Raw genomic sequence first — 6,121 nt, forward strand, 5'->3', positions numbered from 1 at the left:
TCGGTTTCCTCGACTAAAATATCTATACACTCATTGCACGCATCAGTAGTCCCAAAAATCACATGTACATATATACGTATCAAAAATTTACATAAATTGAAACATACATAAATCAGGGTTTCTTGCATCCTACTTATATCCTTAATCATAAAGATTCCAAAATCAATGTGTTAATCCTACATTTTACTTAATTCATCGCATACATATACATAAAGCATTAAATGATGGACATCAATATCTAAAAACAACATCACACAACATGAAATAATATGATATGTTCAAGTATTTGATAATGTCTCGACCATCTCGAGTCATGAGTAACAAAAAGATAAAGTAACACTAAGGCTATGAAGGGTCAGGGTGAGGCCTCACATGATATTACTATTAATAATTCCATGGCACTGCTACAAGACACTGGGCCTTTAACATGTGATGAGACACTTATAGAACTAGGAAAATAGTTGGGTTCTTTTGCAGTTGACCCATCAACAAGAAAAATTCTCTTATTTGCAGTATTGATGAATTGCCTTGATCTTTCTTTAACATTATCCAATATAACAGGCTATACAGAGCCTTTTTTACCTATGGCACCAAATGATTAAAAAAGAGCCTAAGTTGCAACAAAGATGAATTTAATATAAATGTATGGGGGATATAGTAAACATTTGGAAACAATTGCAACATTTGATCTCTAGAAAAAGGCGAAGAACAAGGAACACCAAGTTGAGTTCTATAAAAATTATTATGTTTCTCATTTGTTAATGCTTATATTAGATGGTATGTGCAAGAATTTGCATGGAGAGCTTTCTCAAAAATGATTTATCCCCTAGGAAGAACGTTTATTTAGCTTGAATGCTCAACACACTAGTATTATATCTGTAGTTATAGTGGTACATCTATATTTAAAGGTTGGAACTTGGAAGACTATTATCAACACTTCCATTAGGATAGGAATTTGTAGTGCAAACCATCAAAGGTGAAAAAGTATGATGCCATCCACACTCCACAAATTTTATATTCATATAGTATAATAAACAACCAAGTGGTTCATTGAAAAGTCTACTATTTTTATTTGATGAGGTAACACATGGGAATTCATGAGTATTTATAAAAAAAATGCACTCTCTTTAAACCCTATCCATTACTCCTCCTTGCTACAAAAATGGTAGTTGCACCTATTGATCCTACTGAAGAAATAGAGGATGATGAAGAAGACGATGGCCAAATCAACAATGAGGAAGAAGATGAGAGTATCAAACCACCTCTTGCTAAAAGATAATGAAGTTATGGTATTTATAGATCGATAGTTTAGATTTGAAACAACATCATTGGATGCGACTCAACTTTGTTTCTTAAGAGGAAGGCTTTCAACTATAGTATTATTCAAAATCCAACATCCCCATCAACATTTTCATCCTATTCTTAAAGAGTTAATTTTTTCTATTGTATGTATGTTATCCTATGATAGAGAATTAGATGTGGAGTGACCTACAGAAAAATAACATCATGATTTTTGTAGATAGTAGTTTTCCACAATCCATTAGAATTCTTAGCCGTGTTTTCTAGGTAGATTGTGACACAATCTACCCAAAAAATACAGCTAGGAATCATGATTTTTATTCATAGGTGATGACTATTGTACATAGACATTCATGGAGCTTTTTGACTTATAATGAATAGGATATTAGTACATAATGGTCAATAGGGAGGCTTGTCAGGCATAATGATGTCAAGTAACCATGCTGCAGACATAAATGATGATAAATGAAACACTTAGATACTATACCAAAATAAAATAGATAAAGAGATGAAGAAGTAGTAGCTTGATTTTGTTGAATAGTAAAATCTTATCTATACAACAGAATAAATAACTAACATATCTAAAAGATTTCCATACAAATTGACAACGACTATAAAGAGTTTGACAATATACTAAGAGGATTTGAAAAGTAGACTCATTTTGATAGCTAAGTAGATCTGATCCTCATGGCAGCTATAAATTCTACTTTTTAATTATATTACTGGTTACTTTAAGTGACAACTTTCTAGTTTCATAAAAACTTGAATATCGTTACCCAAAAATGATTAAAAAAAGTGAAATAAAATCCAAAATGAAATAGATTCAATCCTCAATAGTCTATAATTAGTAAATAATAAAATAGTTACTTCTCTCACATTGAGAACTTGGTAAAACTAGATTGTTCACAAAATAAAATATTGCTCAGGTTCATAAAGTATTCCTAAATCTTTGTTATCCTAGTTAAAAGGAAAGTGCCTATATCTAGATTCCATGAATGTTCACATAGAAGTGTGGGTTGGCAAGCAAAGAAGATTCAAAGACTACGGAAACATTCCTCATCTTCCTACATTGGCAGAGCGAAGAATAAATATATTAGAGAATCTATTATACTTTTATGTCTTCTTGGGGGAGTTCCTTGGTTGCCAAATCACCATCTCCTATTTGGTTGCCCTCCATTTCTTGTATAATCAAGGTTCAAATATTTGTAACCTTAGTTTTCATCCCTAGTACAAAAAAAGGAAGTTGTATTAATATTTATCAAAGTAAAGTATCAATGTTGGAAATAAGTGCATCTTCTTGAAATTTAGATAGCATCTCTATGAATTCTTACTACTAAGCGGATCAATAATGGACATTCTCCTTTACCTGTCGAATTTCTAACTCATTCTTATTGATTACAAATGTTTGTACCTAGAAAGAGTCTTATTGTTGTTTAAAGTTGTTTATTTTGGGGCTCAAGTTTTAATGAAAGGGTTTTATTGTGGAAGCCAATCACTTCAAATACCACAAACCTTGACCTTGGTAGAAGATCATAGTTCCAAAGAAACATATGAACAGATTCACTTAGGAAATATGCCATAACAAAAGAAAGTGCACATTTTGATGAAGTTTACACAAGTGATGAGGGGATGATTAAAAAATAATTGATTTATCTAAATCCATTTCAGAACTATCCAGCCTATCCAGTTCTTGACATTTTGTGATTCCTAACAATATGGTCACGAAAGATCATGTTATTCAAATAAGGTTTTTTCTCTTGCCTATTGGCATTAGAGGTACCAACCCAACAAACTATTGATTTTAAGTAAATATACCAGCCCAACTATTCCATTTTTTTTAATGGTAATTGAAAGATTATGAGAGAAGATCTTTCTCATTGTTAGTATGTTTAGTAGAAAATTCAAAAAACTCCATACCACACACCTATGATAGTACTACAAGCTACAAGAAAGTGTAGTTGAAAATAAATTAAAGAAAAAATATCAAACCATAGAAAAGTAGAGAAATTTTCACCAAACAAATTGAATTAAATAGGAATCACAAGCTTGGTTAAACAAGGGCGCATTGCATCGAGTTCCTACCTTAAAGTTTTTTTTTTTTTTTTTTTAATAGGTGGAGAGAAAGGGTTTTGATAACAAATCTAAACAAGTATAAAATCCATATTTAACATATAATGCTGTGTGGATTTTCCAATTGCATAATCTCATGGAAAAGCTTGAGAATAAACTAAGTCAAAGAAAAAGTTAAAATCCACCTTTGAAATCTAATCTATAAAGTGACATAAAAATTCATAAATTGAAAGTAGTAAAAGCCATTTAGATAGTGAAAAAATCATAATAAAATTTGAATGAGTGAAGCAGTTCTGGGATGATTCTTGTATATATTTGTCATATATTATTGTAGGTAATAGCTTGTTGCCAGTTTAGCATGGAACAAACATGCCTTGTTAGAGTAAATGATCTACCTTAAATAGAGATTGTCAGTACTAGAATTAATTTAGGGAGTAATTTTGATTTTGACTTTTAGTTGGTCCCTCTGCATTTTGGTCTTTTTCAATCTTGGAATAGTGTAATTTATTCCTATCACTAGGGTATTTACTACTGACCCCCATTCATTTTCATGACTTTTGAAGACCTAGGTAGTTGGGGATGTTCTACAATGGAAATAAGACAAAGACTTTGTGAATTAAAAATATCCATCCTTAAAGAAAGAATCAATCAACTCTAACTATTGTATCTAATGACAAAACTTAAAAGGTAATATTATATTTTGTGAAGGTGGATATAAGTTTTCTTTGCAATACCTAAGTCATGATCTCCAAATTATGGAAAGTGTGGGGACATAAGTTATCATTTTTTACTACTTGTCCCACACAACCATTAAAGTATATTTCTTTTTCAAAAGGTTAAATATGAGGAGAAGAAATCATTTCATATGAAAGATTATTGAACAATTCAAAGCAATCAAATCTTATCCATCAAGAGATGTCATAATTGAACCAAGAATCATGTAGAGTGCCAAATGAATTGGTTGAAAATATAGTTACACTTGTCAATTTAAAAGTAAAAATAGTATCAATCCATTACATTGAAACTTATGAAATTTTAAAATAATGAAAGCATATCCATCTAGTTATTGAATGCTATTATTAATGACTAAAATATGAATCTGTGGTGTACCATGTATTGAAATAGAAAAATTAGAAGTAGGTGAAATCTAAATAATCATATTCATTTAGTTATTGAATGTTGTTATTAATGACTAAAATATGAAATTGGGATCTATCATGTATTCAAACAAAAAAATCAGAAGTGGGTCTAGTCTAAACAAATACATACTACATTGAATAGATGGTGAATGCCAACAACACTTGTGACTGTAAACTAGGACATCATAGAGAGCATAAATTTTATAGAATCAAAAAACAATGTATAGTTTCCATATTTCATAGAGAATGAGAGCTTTGTATATAAAATAAGTGCAACAATGTAAAGAAGCAAAGAGTTTTATGTATAGTAAAGAGAGATTCATATAAAAGATATATAACAAGTACAAGTTTGTATAACACTAACATTTGGCAAAATGTAAGGATGTGTGAGGTTAAGATTGAAGATCATGCACTTACTTTCTAGTACTTGAGTTACATTTTTTGTATTTACAAACCACATCCATAGATAGTAAAATAAATTTTGGTTCGATATCTAAGCTAATCTATTGATAGTGAAGTCTGATTATGCATCAAATTCTTGTAGATATATATTTTTTTTTTAACAGCTTTCATTACTCAAGAGACTCCATTTTGGTGAGATGTTTTTGAGTTTCACTATTCTTCTTTACCTTGCACAATTTCCATTTAAGTAGTGTTAGAAAACTTTGATTGACATATTGAATGTCATTGAAGCGGTTCTATTTTCAAATGCTTGCTTCATTGAATTGTTTGGCATACCTTAAAACCTAGCTTAGTGGTTTGCATTAGACTAACATGGAAAATTGCATTTGATTAAGTGAGTGCAAAATGACCTTCAATGGATAGTTGTCTCAGTGTGAAGAAAACCTTGGATTTGTTCTACATGTATTCTTCATAATTGAGGGTTTGGATTGTTGGGATTTTTTGGGACTCAAAATTGAAGCCCTAATTTATAGTACCATTGAAAAATCAAGTCCTATAAATTTTTTTTGATGCATGTGTAACCAGTTGTCCATTTGGGGTCTCATAGGTGTTTAATATTTCTAACACCTTCCATTCAGTATATCCACTCACCCCATGAACATAAATTATCATTCCAAGCCATTATGTGAAGTTTCATTTTGAGTAATGTCCAAATCTGCATTTTTGTTGAAGTGTCAAATAACAATAGGAGGCATTGTTTACAATTGAATATCTCACAACCTGTAATGTTCCATGACTCGCTACTTTGGAAGTGTTTAATGTCCATACCAAAGAACTTATATTTCATATTTTGAGTCATTTTGACATGTTTTTACTAGGTTTTGAATCCCACAAAATTGGTCATTTATTGATGTCATGCAGATGTGAATTGTTCTAAATTTTGGGAGGCCCTGTTTGACTTGTTATAACTTTGACCTAGTTGACCAAAATTCTAAAATTCCTTTTTCATTACATTGTAGAGGTTAGAGACTTTCTATTTTTCAATTTTGATCTTATGAAAAATCAATTTGATCAGTTTTCAAACATGATTCTAAATGCAATTTGTAACTTTTTATTGGTGTCAAGAAAGGCAAATTTTTTGGTACCCCTGTTCAGGATGTCATAACTCGAGATCTTTGATATGTGAGATTGAATGGATTGCACCATTATGT

At 30.7% G+C, this 6,121-nt stretch overlaps 1 pseudogene; it reads left to right on the forward strand.

Moving 5' to 3' along the window:
- Window positions 1-347: 347 nt before the first annotated feature.
- Window positions 348-1,523, forward strand: LOC149578794 (DExH-box ATP-dependent RNA helicase DExH6-like; annotated as a pseudogene).
- The last annotated feature ends 4,598 nt before the right edge of the window (window positions 1,524-6,121 follow it).

The sequence above is a fragment of the Cupressus sempervirens genome, chromosome 1 (assembly GCF_028749045.1).
Source record: "Cupressus sempervirens isolate cs-2001-9-10 chromosome 1, ASM2874904v1, whole genome shotgun sequence".
Classification (NCBI taxonomy): Eukaryota; Viridiplantae; Streptophyta; class Pinopsida; order Cupressales; family Cupressaceae; genus Cupressus; species Cupressus sempervirens.